At 42.1% G+C, this 14,939-nt stretch overlaps 1 long non-coding RNA gene across 1 annotated transcript in view; it reads left to right on the top strand.

Moving 5' to 3' along the window:
* The first annotated feature begins 9,306 nt into the window (after positions 1-9,306).
* The window catches only part of LOC118339995, a 42,005-nt gene continuing 36,372 nt past the window's right edge, over positions 9,307-14,939 (top strand). The window contains exon 1 of the long non-coding RNA XR_004797347.1: positions 9,307-9,530. This is a non-coding gene — a long non-coding RNA (uncharacterized LOC118339995). The remainder of the gene's footprint in view (positions 9,531-14,939) is intronic.

Raw genomic sequence — 14,939 nt, 5'->3', positions numbered from 1 at the left:
TACGTATATATATATATATATTTAAAATAACATTTTAAACCATTTGATTCTAAAATTAAACATTACATTTATGTCTTTCCAGATTATCATCTTGTCAAATTAGGCGATAAAGAAGCTTTCAGTTCCTACCGAACTCTTTCATCCGCAGTCTGGGAGATGTACGAAGGTAGAAGAGTGTAGGACAGACGTCAGATATTGTCAAACAGGCAAGAGAAGACAAATTGTGACATGCGTGTCGTTCTGTTGAGGCGTTGTGAGGCAGGATTGCTTGTCTTCCTCTGACACACAGCACAGGATAACACAACAAATTGTTGTTCTTGACGTTCCCTTTCATTCTCGACGCCCCACATCTGTCAGATCGGGTCATTATTAGCCTGATGCTTATTTTCCGTATTGTTCTATTGTCTTTTAATTTTTTCTTTAAATGTCCCACTGTGTGTATATTATCTTTTAAAATCCAAATGATCCGTATAATAAATGTTGATAGTGTTTTTATTTTGGCTGATATATTGTTTTCAGGCTGTAATTTACAATGCGGTTCTACACTTTCCACACTGAAAAGTAACTAAGTATACTCAAGTTCTTCAACAGTTTTGAGGCATTTGTACTTAACTTGAAATTTCCGTTTCATGCTGCTTTCTCACTGGTTGCTAAATTATCTCACGACCCCTCAGATTTATCCTGGGACTATTCAGAGGGGGTCCGACCCCTAAGTTGGGAACCACGGGACTATCCACCTGGAGTGTAGGATCTTCTTCCACTATTGCCTGATACCCACGGCTGGGTTTAACTGTTAGTGGGGTCCTTGGTGCATTTTTTGGTGCCTTTATGAACCTCTAACATATACTGTTACCTCTGTAATGCTGATCTGGCAACATCAGCTCCAAATGATCTCAAAACAAGGCACATTGAGGAAACTAAAGGCCATTCATTTATTTATTAACACCACTAGAATAAAAAGTCAAACAGCATTTTGCACTTTGTGTGGAACAAGTAAAAAAAATAATGTTTAACTTGTTTTGAGTAGACAGAATTTACATATACAGTCATTCAGCATTCAGTTCCTGTATCAGCTGTCTCTTAGCCTGAACTTCCTGCTGGTTAATGTATGCTCACTGTGCGTTTGCACGACCTGTCTGAAGTGATTTCTGACGGCCTTGTTTAATTAGCCGTATGTGTGTGTACTTTTATACATATTCATCGGCCGCAGATTTCAGCCCGATTGATGTTGTAATTGATTCAGACGGTTTTATAATTCCTGCAAAAGCAGACCAAGAATTTCAATGACTTTGCAATTTGGGGAACAGGAGAAAAGGGGGATGGTTGGGAGGGCGGGGGGTGAGGAGATCTGAGGGTTCCGCGTCTACACCTGAGGAAACGTCGACACACCTCGGTCGGTGTGATTTCTATCGTTTTAAAGAGGAAGAGACAGCGAGAGGGCAACGTCAGCTGCTTTGTTGTTCCTCTTGCACAAGTAAATTACACATTTAGGATTTATTAAGACAAGAAACAATTTTCAAATAGTGAATCCGTGGAAGCCTCCATGGAGATGTGCTCATTACTCTGTAGCCCCAGGCCATGTTCAGCGCCTCGAATGCATCCTTTTTTCTCTCCTTTTCCTCTTCCCCTCTGTCTGTGTTTTGCCGTGCTGCGTTGCCATGCCTGATGCCGTAATGTCACAGCGTTTTCCTTTTTTCAAAGCTGCGACGACGATTTGGGCTCCCAGCAGGTGCCGCCCCAATGTCTGTTCAATTATTAAAGCGAGGGCCACATGGATGCATTACAGCCGCCGCACCCATTAGATAAAAAGACGACTGCTTTTGACATGCAGCATATTTCCTCTCTGCCTCACAGAGACGCTGCTGCTGCAGCCCTTTCTTGTTGCTTCTTTTTGTTTTATTCATCACCGTTCTTATGTTTTTTTCTTTCTTTTGGTGCGCATGGAAATATTAAAGAGCCATTTGTTCCCTTTCAGTGTTGTGGGCACAAGAGCTATCGTGATCTTTTTGATTCCCTCTCGTCAAACTGAGGTCACGTCTGCTCCTTGTAGCTCCCTCTACTCTTTTCAACTTCCCAGCAGCCCCCCCGTCGCCCCAATCTAACCATGAAAACGGCCGTCGTGTTGATAAATAAATCATATGGTGGACACAAAGTTAAATGTCGACACAATCGCTTCCCGCAGCTGCCGCCTCCTCTTTTTGCTCTTCCTCAAGCGCTCAGATGTTCACACTTTGACGCTGTAATGACCAATCAACGCTTGAACAAAGTCCATTGGAGTTGATGGCATCGGATCCTTTTGTGGCGGCATCATCTCGACACTCAAAGATGTAACCTATGAATTCTTTATCTGTTATTTCTTCTTCTTTCCTTATTTCAAAAATCCTCTTAAACTTCACTTTTTGTTTTTTACAAATACTGGGTGGCAGCAGAAAATGAAATGCAGGGTCAGATCTGTGTTTTTTAAGCGGAGGGGTTTAAGTCGAAACCTGTGAGCGTGGAGGCGGCGTGCTTTCAGAGGAAGGTCGACAGACTGCAGTGAACAGATCCTGTGTGCAGGGCATGATGTTGAAATGCAGATGAGGAAAGCTTCAGCAGCCTCTGTTGTGTCTGTGTGTTTTAGGATGACATGATGTTGCCACATGTAATATAAGTGTGTGTGTGTGTGTGTGTGTGTGTGTGTTATATCCTAGCAAAGTGATAGGGTCATAAATGAACAAAAACACAACTGGTGCTGGAAAATTCTCTGTTGCCAGTTCATTTGTGCAACATAAATGAAGACATTAGGATTCAGATCTGCGCTCTGTCAGAAGTATTTCCTTACATGCCACTAAAGCAACATTCAGTAAATGGCAGTGAGTCCAGGTTGAGGTCACAACCACTTTACTGCACTGACACGCTGCAGGCCATCTGGACCAAATCCATCTATTAACAGCGTATTAACCTTTACAAATGCAGACTTGATGGACTCTTGTAAAAACTCTCTGACTTATTACCGTTTTCGGAGATGATGTACTAACTCTTTCTGTTGGCCTGAACTTACGGGAATAGTTCGACCTTTGGGAAATCCGCTTATTCACGTTGTTGCTGAGAGTCGGATCAGGAGATTGATACCACTCTCACGTCTGTGCAGGCTGCAGCCGGTTAGCTTAGCATAAAGACAGGAACTAATTAGCATGTGATATCTATATCGAAAACCAAAGTGTAAAAAAACTGGCCATTTTTAAGCAGAGCTTTTTTTTGCCCGTTGCAGTTAGCTACCAGTAAACTAAATACCCTGTAAATTATTAACAACCCACATTTTATAAGATACTTTTTGTTTCTGGTTCATTCAATGGCTGTCTTTTGTTCTTGTCATGTGCAGATCAAGTTCTGTGAGATTTCAGTAAAGAGCATCCTTTATTTCAAATTCAAGCAGAAGTCAAATCTGCAACAGTTTTTTCAGTATTCAAACACTTCTCTGCCATCTTTTACAGCGAGGAAAAAAACTAGCGGAGTAGCATCAGGCCACACATGCAACTCTCCACTCCCACACCAACACACCCCAACCTCTCCTCCTCTTCCTCCTCCTCCTCCTCCTCTTCCTCCTCCTCGTTTGATTCTTCACTGTGTTCTGTACATGCCAACAAATCCTAATTGCACCCCACACTCTTTTCTTCCCACCGATGCTGCGTGCTTCGTGCCACCAAATTCCTTGTGTGCTAATTAGGCACGCAACCACGGTGGATACACTCCTGACAGGTGCTGCTGGCCTGCCGGGGTCACACACACAAACACACACACACGGCGAGAGACAGAAAGAGAGAGAGAGGGAGGGAGAGAGAGACGCTCGTGCTTGCAGCATTAAAAATAAATGGAGAGAGGAGAATAACGAGAGAGGCAAGACGTGTTAATTTCTATCTTCCATCTGTTATTACATAAGCACTGCCAACAACTACGCATCTCTGGAAGAACGGCGCAAAGAGAAAAAGAGGAGGAGAGGAAGACGGAGAGCTGAAACAGCCATAACTGAAGTCCTCCTGCATGGAAGAAGAATTCCTCGGGGAGGCCGGTGGAGTAGAAATCAGATTGATCGAGCAAATGCAAACTTGAAGATTCATCTAAAGGGTTCGCTTCCAAAACAGTTTGAACACATAACCTGGTGTTCCTTGCTGAAAATGTGGCAAGAAAATGTGCCGTCTAAAATGTTTGCTGTTTAAAAAGTTAGGGCCTCCAGAGAGCTGATATCTTCAGAAATGTTCAAAAAGTGAGTTTTTACACTTTTTCTTGCTCGCAAACATGTTTGTGAAAGAGAGAATCAAAGGCACAAGTAAAGTCTTTTATGGATCAGGAGAAGAAGATAGAAGAGTTTCTATAGAAAGTGTCTTGGGGAAATGTTAATGTGGTCACTATTGGAAACTTCAGGTAGCTTCAACCACATTTAAAGGCAAAGGTGTGTGTACCTGCCTAAAAAGCCACAGTTTGAAAGCAGGGGAATAAGCCTGCCCACAGTTTTGGACAGTCTCACCCTAAAGGCATTCATGATGATCAGTTAGAGAAAAAAGTGAGCTTGGTTTTGATCTGATACCTAGAAACACCAAGGTCAGAATCACCAATATTGATACAGATGCTAATGAAAGCTGTAGACAGGAGCCATGTGGCATGATTCATGAGGGGAATTAATCATTAATAGGCTACTTCTAAATACACTTTCTTTATCACAGAGTGATTTCGCTTTCTTGCTGAGAGTTGGATGAGAAGATTGATACCACTTTCTTGTCTGTACTGTACATATTTAACCTATTACCAGCAGACTGTTAGCTTAGCAACAAGACTGAAGTGGGAAGTGGACAGCCTGACTCTGTCCAGAGGTATAAAACCTGCATACCAGCGCCTCTGAAGTGTGTAAATGGTACCAGCTAAGACATTAATGAGGATACTGAGGTCCTTATATTGACTTGACTAGCCATATTCAGTATTATTTTGGTATCTGCAGAAAAACAAAAATCTTCACAATTTAGACAAGAATGATCAACTCCTGTTATGACTCAGTGATGTTTTCGTAAAGCTCAACATTTTCCACCAGCTCTTTCCCGCTCGATCTGCCCTGTAAAAATAATCCAGTGACAGTGAAGACGTACCGTTTGTCATCTAACAAAAACATTTCCCCATCTGAGGAACAATGGGACGAGCCGAAAACAAAGAGCTCCGAGGAGTGACGAGCACCTCGAAGGGCCGGTCGGGTCTCCGCTGCATGTTTGGGTTCGGGATCTTTTCCACCAACGAAGCACTGAGGCCTGAGACGTGTTGATGTCCTGAGGTGGCACTTGTTTCCTGCCAGCGACGGTGAACGAGGTGCAGCCGACAGGAACTCTGCCTTTGTTTTTCTAGTCGGAAAGACACCAGGAGAGGCTGTGAATGTCTCGCAATGTTTGCAGGGACGGTGCAGATTCTTTCCCAGGGCGGAGGGACGGTACTGTCAAGAGCCTCACTGCCAGAATACACACAAGTCAAGCATAGATCTTTGCAGCATTTCAACACCCCTACAGTGATATATTTTGGACTGGAGGGAAGCTAAACAGTTCAAAAGCCTGTAGCTGCTCTGTCTTTAACCGGCAGTGTGGGAACTCACATTATAATTGTTTGTTCAATTATTTTTCTTGGACGCCGCACCTGCACTTCACCAAGTGAACTCCTGAGACCGGATTGCAATTAAGCCCCGCAGAGCAGCACTGACGCCTGTTTAAACAGTGGGGAGGGAGTCGCATAAATACCTTTTTAGTGCTCAAGGTAACAAGCAAAGGGTGACAGTGAGAAGGCTCGCAGGGAGCAATTTCCTATTTATTTGTCTCTGATTTGACCTCTCTCTTGACAAGGTTCCAGGGCTTATTACCGTATCTGTCCTGCGCTCTAATCGAGGCCCATTACAAATGTTCAGCAGGCTGGAAGTGCCAGATGTGGGCGAAGGATAAAGGAGGCAGCTAGGCATCCTGACCGGTGTTGACGCCCTCTGAAATGTTTTGTGAGGTTGGAATTTTCACGGATAAGTAGCTCACATGTTTACAGAAATTGTAAATTGTGTTTTCTGACCCCCGCTGGCCATTTTAATGAGAATCTTTGCAAAGTGCAGTGCAGAGGTGTGAAGTTGTTTCATAGAAAAGAGAGTTTATGCTTTCTGCTTCTGTGAGCAAGTCCTGCAAAGCATTAGAAAATGTTGTATTTCATGCTAACTGTTATTGTGTGTGGCTTTTATCAGCTATAGTATACAGCTATACATTTACACATGTTTTCTGATCTGAGACAACAATATAGACCCATAAATCCCACCAGTGAGTGGGGTACGTCACTCTTAAAGTTACCCTGTGAAATCTGTAAACAGTGTACATCTGAAAATGTGCATTGTTTACATTGGTGTCGCTGTTTGATGCATTTTTCTGGCACATTAGTACCACCAGCTACTGTAGGTCAAAACTCCACTGGGTGCCTTTTAATCTGATGCTCTGACTCAGATGAAAAGCATATTCATTATTACCCATTTTTGACATTTTTTGGCCATGATACATCACATTAAAGTATTGAACCTGCAAAATGATCACTTCCTGGTTGTTTGTATTAAATATTAAATGATTAGTTGATTGCACATTGCCAGTGAGAGGATTTGCTGCTTTTGCTGCTAGCTTGGGGTTTTTAGATTGTTGGCCATACTAAATAAGCAATTGGAAGTTTTCACATTGGGCTCTTTTCCATTATTCTTTCACTCTTTATAGACTAAACTGATCATTTGGCTAGTTAAAAAATGAAAGACTATTCGAAGATCAAACTTGGCATTAGTTGCTATGCAAGACGTTTCGGTATATTCTGTTGAGTTAAAGTCTTTGACCTCCTGCATTAAAAACTCTCACTTTCCTCTTATTTTGGCGATCAGTCACATCACGGGGGGCGTTTAAACTCTTCCAGTTAAACTCTCTGTCACACTGATGTCTGTTGGTGTCTTTGGGAATGACCATTTACATTCACAGCATATTTACTGTTGGCAGTCAGCTCATTCTGCACATAGATGCCAGTCAGTGTTTTACTGCTCGCCCTGCTTTACACTGACTCTGTCTTCAGTCACACAGCTATCACCCCAGCCATGCATACCTCCCTCTATGTCTTCCATGCTCACAGCCCTCCATGCATTATTCACAGCCAAATTAAAATACCGGGCCGAGAGTGAGAGTTGCATGTTAAGGCAGCTGAATCGGGGAGGTGCCGTCACAACAGCTGAAAGTGTCTGTCACAGAGTTATAACTTTTTTTTTTTCCCATAGTTCCCCGGCAGTGCAGCTGCCTAAATGAGAGGGATTAAGTTAACTCCCTGCTTAGAGGAAGAGCAGGCCCTGGATTAGGGCACTGGGCATGGACACAGAGAGCATTCAAGCAAGAGCCACAGCTTTTTAAAAAAGAGACGTGGGGGAGAGAGGAGGCAGCGGTGCACAGCCCTCGCAGGGACCGACGGCCGAGTTGCTTGAACAAATACATTGACAAGTGCAACGCCGCACCCGCAACACGGAAAAGTGTGTCAGGGCAAAGAGGGGGAACACTGGCGGACACGCCGACAATCACAAATGTTTTTTTTTCTCTTCCTGCCTCCCCCTTCACTCCGCTCCCACCCCTCCATCTTCTGTCATGACCTGAAACTCTCTCTCCAAGAAGTATCTCCTCTGGTCCAGAGCAGGGAAAGAATAACTAGTAACTAAATTAGAAGCATGTTGGAGTGTCGGCACTGTGCTGCACTGCATTTGAGTAGTTCAAAGACACACACTGTGCTATGCTTTACTATTTCATGCATTACGTCATGATCATGAGGACCTTAAGGCAGCTCCTGCACTTTTATCTAATCTTTAGGATCTCAATTTTGGTCAGCTATATTAATAGTCTTTTATTTGTTGTTTTCTTTGCAAAATAATGGTGATCAGGGAGGTAGCAGTCTGCTTTACCTAAAGAGTTCTTATTAGCAGAAGAGAGTGAACCGGCTTGATGTAAACCTGGATGTCCCAAAGTCATTGTATGCATCACAGCATCCCATTTAGTTTTCCAATTTCCCAAAAGCTGTTTTAGTCAGAGCTTTTATTGCTTTTTTGTGCTTGTGTACATATACTGAGAAACGATGATGCAAGAAACAAGTAAATGATCTTTTAAAAGGTGGAAAAAGCAAAAATGGAACAGGTTATTTGTTAATGTTGTACACACGCAAATGAATGTAAAAAATGATCTCTCCCTGCATCTCCGTCACTCCTTGAACATGCCGTTTGATAATATTTCCACACTTCTTCTAATACAGTTTCACCTGATACAGTAAAATTCAAAGCTCAATGTATGTGCATCCTGTTGTCTGAGGTCTGTGCAGCCCTTCACAGAGAGGGGGGAAAAAACCTGGGAAGGAGTGGAGATGAGAACAGGTGGTGTAACAGTGTGAGAAACACGAGGGAGAAAAACAACAGACACCTGCTCGTGAAACCCAACCTGGTTCCTCCATCACATTCCAGCAGAGTTCAGCTGACTGAGCTGCTCAGACAGCGGCTGGGAAGGATACACTCAATCTCCTACACTGAATTATGCTGCTGACAGTGTGACCATATGAGGGAAATATCAACTGTGAAGACTGATGTAACCCTTTTTTTATAATAGTGACTAAATACCTTTTTTTGAAGTGGCATTCAGGCGATCATTGCACACAAAAAACGCCACCTACTGTAAGGCAGAAGACAACACTTATCAGTCAACAACAGTCTTTAAGGTCCCTTTACTCCAGTGACCTTTTATAAAGAAGCATTCTGGATTATGTCTTGTCACTTACTGTAGAGGTGTGTCAAGGGCAACCATAGATTTACTTAGAATTAGATTTAGTGCTGTCCATAAGTGTTAGTATGAGATGGGACTGATTTGCAAAAAATTTTGTTTTGAGACTGAAAATAGAAATTCAATCTTATATGAATTTTCTATTTTTATAAGATTGTGGTATGTCTCATTTCCTTTGTAATTCATATTTACTCTTGTTAAATGGTTCTGTAGGTGGTATATTTGAATGAATCTGACCTGGGACAAATGTAAGGTAGCAGAGTTAAATGAGCTCTTCCAAATGTAAAATGCCACTTTCAACTAAGTAGGCAGGGCCGTCCAGAGAAATGGCCAGGCTCCTGCAGATGAATGAATAAGACAAGTGGATGATTTTGGCTGTACAGTATTTACAGACTCAAAGAGATCAACCTGGATATTTAAAGTAAATAATTAACCACCCCTGATATCCTCCGCCTTCTTTTCCTGTCTTGTTCTCGCTGCAGGGAGTTGAACCAGGCCTCAGTCACGTCAGCTCCGTGACATCGAAGCGACCGCGACACCGCAGCAAACCGGCGATGACGGATGCCTTTTTGTCTTCTGCAGTCAGGCCACGTCGTCTAGCCTGCGGACGGCTGTAATCGCACCGACAGGTGACACATCTGTGGAAACCAGAAGATGATGGGGAAGACTACTTGGATCATGTGACCTGCACCTCACATGCCTCCTCCAAGTACAGTAAGTGTCTGAAGAGTTTCACTGTGACATTTAGGAAACAAAAGATTGTTAACTGCCGTAATTTACACAAAAATGCTGCACATTGAAGACGTGTTGAGATTATAATGAAGCCAATTATTAAAAAAAATCTTTAAACTGTTAAAAAATGTCAACGCATAATGGTGAAATTAATCATGATACTTGAGCAGAATCACACCGAATAACAAGTGGCTGAGTTTGAAGTGAGATATTTAAAAAAGCCACCTCTTCGTGCTAAAAGTAGTGTTTATATTATTATTTTATATTCTATATTTAAGACCACAGTACCCATCAGCCCTGTTGCTATCTGTCCCCTCGCCCCCGACAAACATTTGTCCCTGTCATCCTTTCTCATCCTACATAAAGAAATCTGGCAGATTTAGTTATAATCTAAACCATTGCAATGTAAAATGAAGGAGTAAGGCCATTAGAGGCTCTGTTTATTTTGTATCATAGTTCATGTGATAATGATTCATCCATTCATTCTCTAAACTGCTCAGTGAGGGTAAATAAGACCTAATCAGACATTAATGATCATTTAATCTCATGTTTCTTCAAAACAAGCTGACATATTTTACAGTGATACAGTACATGTGGACTTAACAACCTAACCAACAGCTTGAATACATCGAGTACACAGCAAAGTACACAGCGCAAACTGTGGGTGGCACAAAAAAGGGTGAAAAGTTAACTTTTAATTTCTCTTTAAAAGAACAGTACAAAGTTTGTTTAAAAATAAGCAGTGTAGTTTTGTATGCCCCACTTCAATAGTATAACATAAGAAATGTGTTAAGCACAAAGAGCCGTCAGTGTTGTAAAATGCAGAACTGTCACTTTATTATTAAAGCTGTCATCCAGTCTTATTTACATCAAATCTGCTTGGTCTTCATATGAAGCAGATTTGCTTTTGTTCAGTTCATGGCATTTTCTATGCTTGAGATTCTGTCAGATTAGAGTTTTTGAACTGTATAGATTGAAAATATTATTTAATAATTTAGTTATTATATATTCAAAATCCAACAGTATTGTTTTAAATGCAACTAATAATGGAATATAGAAAATTTAAAATGAATTCAGTACTGTTTTCCACAGGTATTAGACAACATATTATACCATATATAGAGTATGTTGATCATATTATTACAATAATCTACATATTCTGTGTAATGATTTTCTGGTGGATCCAGTACATACAAACAATATGTATTTTCTTTTTTATCCTGTGTTATAAATTAAACTATTTGCATCAGGACACACTCGAGCTCAATCTGATCTCTGAGGAGAATCTCCCTTGTAGTGATCAATGAAGTATCACATTTTACCGTGTACCTTCATTCAGTCCGACCTAATTATGACCAGTCGAATTATTCTTTGAACCTTGACGGCAGGGTGCTGCTGTAAAGTGCGCTGTTTGAATCAGATATTTGTATTTTGCTTGACTAACTTCAGAGAAACTTTGTAGAGCTCTTCGTCATCTGTGGCCCAATTAGCAAACAAATTTCACAGTGAAAGTGAAAATATATAAATTCTTGTAGGTAGATCATTAGTTGGAAATAAATGAAAACCCCCTCGGTGCTGCGTCCTCACAACCCGACTGTTTCAAAGAGTGCCGGCTTGTTTTGTTCTGTCAAATCCCCTCGTTGTTTGTTAGTCCGGGCGTCCTCGATGGGCGTCTCAGAACCGAATCTTAAATCTTTGCCCCAGCTTCTTGTCTCAACACATCTAAGCAGGCGAAGCTTGTGATAGCCCTTCCCTCTTTTAAACAGAGAAAAAGCCCCACAGGCCGCAGAACGAGATGCAGCTCGCTTTGAGCCCAGGGGAGGCGGGATCCGGTCCTATTTGTCAGAGCTTTCCATCGTCACTTTTCATCGACAGGCAGGCAGGGAGGCGGCAGGGCGCTCTAATGTACTTGCGCCGTCTTCCTCCCCGCATGAGTGTTTTCTGTTTGGCTGCTGTTACTGAGAAAAGACACATAAGTACTTGCTCTGTATCTTTTCACACACACTTTCTCTCTGAAACACACACTCTGCGGATGGAGCGATGTGCTCTCCAGGGTTGAGAATGTTCCCCTCTCTGTCTTTATCTGCTGGTAAATGTTGACAGACCACTGAACCTTGATGTCGGACTGTGACAGGCTTAGCTGTTTGTAAAGTGTTGGGGTGAGAAAAAAGAGAAACAAAGGGGCCTCTGGTGTGGTGGTTAGCCATCATGGCTGCTCAGCTCGCAGTGAAAGGACCTCTAACACCATCCTTGCTCCGCCACGGAGGCGAGCACTCGGCTTCGCCCGGGTCGGCCGGCTCGCAGACCATTAGGGAAATGGTTGAAGGGTTCTCGTGTTTCAAACCCGGCTGCACCGTTCAAATTAATGAGGGGATTGTCAGCATATCAGAGTTGATGGGTGTGACGAGCGAGGCCCCAGTACTGATCCTAAAAACGCTCGGGACAAAATTTACTTCAGTGAAAAGCTGAAGAGACTGTTGTCTTTGGCCTAGTTTGTGCTGCAGTTGTAAACTTAAGCTTTCAGTTTTGGATACAGAAAGAAGAATGCATCTTAAAATATTGTACCATCTGACCTACAGACGCAGGGATCCAACAAAGGATCAAAAATGTATTTTCTAGTACGATTTTGAACAGCTCAGAAATGTTGACATTAACCTAGCAGAAAGGCCTTTCTAGTGTTAATACTTATAGGGAAAAGAAAAAGCAATCAAACAGTAGAATATCACGATAAAACCTGCCATACAGGCATCCACCAGACCTGAGATTGGCTATTTAGGGCAGAAATTCATACTGTATTTTAAAATCTGCCAATACCTAGAACCTCTTAATGTGTGCAGGTTAGGCTATATTACATACAAAAATGTCAAGTACTCAGCATTTAAAACTTTTCTTCTTGTTGATGTTAAAAACTGGGGAAAAAACATTCTTCTCTTTCTCTTTGTCTTCTGTGGCCCAATTACCAACCACATATTCCAATTTACAGTGACGGCAATGTATATATGTATAAATATATCAGTTTATTTTCACCTGATCCGGTAGTATGAACACAGCTATCTCCTCGACAATCAAACAAGCTGACAAGGGAAGTCCCTGGGAGCCATGAATAGGCAGCTTGAGAAGCTTTGGTCTGAGAGAGTAAACCAGGCCTCTTCCAGATGAGCAACATCATCCTGAACTGTGAGAGGCAGCAGGATAAAGCTCACACAGACTAATCAAATCAAATTCAACATGAAACAAGTGTGTTGGAGACTGAGGATCTCATTATTTCCCTTTTTAAAGCAGCTGCAGTTCAGCTGCTGGAAGTGTCACGGGCGCTCACCTCTCCTTGTTTGATATGCTTCCCCTGCATCTTTTTTCCCCCCCTTACGACTTCCTTTGGGAGTCGCGTTTGTTGAGCGGTGTTTCCCCTGACGGGCTGGAGCGGGTCACGTCTGAGCGACCCTCTGATGTGTCAGTCCATAAAGGCACAAAGAGACAAAGGTGAGGACAGACAATAAGGTGCGGCGCTGGTGGGGTCTCGACCCACCGGGGCGCCGTGCTTTGACGGTGACAGCGCTTTCCGCCGAGGATGTCCCCCTGACACATCGGGAGAAACAATAGAGGCTGCGCCGGGAGGATGTAACTAAGCAAATTAAATCGGAGTCATTGGGTTTTCTTTGAATGAAGATGAAAATGTGTCACACACCTCTGTAAGGGACTAAAAGGAGAAAATTGGAATTAAGCTGCTGATGTGAAACTGGAGGACAATTTAAATATGTCCTTGGTGTCCATTCATGTCGAGGTGCCTTATAGCCAGACCCTGCGTGCTTGAGCTTTTAGTGAAACGTCAAGATGCAGAAATTCCTGCTGAGAAAGTGTTCAGAAGAAACAAATCTTCTAAACTACCTGTTTAACTCAAACTAAACAGCATTTACAGATGTGTGGACATCTGGCGGAGCATTGTAGAAGATATCCTAGTGATTGAGAATCTCATGTATAGGCTAAAACAGATGGATGAGGGTTTGGCAGAAGACTGGGGGAGATGGTTAATATATAAGTCAACACAGACTTTGCAAACGGTGCAGGACTAGCATGTGACTTATACTTACTTTACCAAATTCCTTTCTCCTTCCTTTTAACCTGCTTACTTTTTGTTATATTACTGTTAACTTGTTTATTTTGGCATTGCATGTATAGTTCGGATCTGCGTCTCACAGTTAACCTATTTACATTTGTAATGTGCACGTCATGTATTTTTTATATTCTTGTTCGTATTTGCACTAAAGATATTTGCCCTCCTTCCTGCTTTGTATTGCAACTGCTGCACAGCCATTTCCCTCTGGATATATTAAGATCCATCTTATCTTATCCTTCCTCTGTCAGAATCTACTACATGTTGTTTCAGTAGAAAGCAGTTATTTTTTTGGCAATAATTAGGAGCACTGCAGTTTGCAGGACAAAGGCATGTTCCCTGTGTGCATTGTACGTTTTCAAGCTATTAAGTATTTGGACATGTATGCCAAACTAGTAACTGTATGGAGACTATTTTTATGTCAGACAAAAGCTGAGTTAACCCTACTTAAGGTAGTATATGTGTTGTTTTACTGATCCACACGTACTGAGTGGCCTTTGTTTTCAGAAGCTGTGTAGATAGAAAGGCAGTTCAAAGTTATAAATTGGAGCAGAGGCATGTTACAGAAAGTGGTAGAATTGCCATTGTTCATTCATATCTTACTATTAGCGATTCTGGCACGCTCTCTTTATCGATGCAGTAACTCAGCCAAGCAACTGATCCTTTATGTGAATCAATTATCTTTTCTTTTGAAATTCTGTTGTTCCTGAGTTTTTAATGTGTACATGTACACATTTCCTGTTTACATTAAGACTTGCCCTGGCATTGGCACAGCCTTTTAATTTTTTGTCTTCTGATTACAGTCGTACACAGAATAATGTCATTACACCTATTTGCATCCACTTATCAACCACTCCATTGAACAGCGTGTAAACTGCTGAAAGAAGGAAGACAGGAAGGTCAAATCAGACTCTGTACACAGGGGTCTCTTGGCCAGCTTAAACCAGTTCAGTTCAGGATTGTTTCCGGTTTTGGGCTGACATCAAGAAAACATCCTCCTAGTAGAAAATGTGCTGTCACGCGTCGGTTATTAAAGCCAGGTGATTAGATTAAACGTGCAGTAATAACTCCTGACCCTGTTTGATCTAAACTCAGCTCTCATGCAGTCACAGTGGAAAAACATCCAGGCCTTTAGATAGCTTTCACACCGCTGATTAAACTAAATCTGAGTTCTCCTCCACATCCTGAAGGAAGCTGTTTTCTCTCCTTGTCCTCGCACACGTTTCCAGGCCTGTCCGCCTGTTTTTCTTTTTTTGTCTTTTTCTTTCTCTCTCTCTCTC

The sequence above is a fragment of the Morone saxatilis genome, unplaced genomic scaffold (assembly GCF_004916995.1).
Source record: "Morone saxatilis isolate NCDOM2014 unplaced genomic scaffold, NCSU_SB_2.0 Contig6, whole genome shotgun sequence".
In the NCBI taxonomy this organism is placed as follows: Eukaryota; Metazoa; Chordata; class Actinopteri; family Moronidae; genus Morone; species Morone saxatilis.
This window is presented reverse-complemented; position numbering and strand designations above follow the sequence as displayed.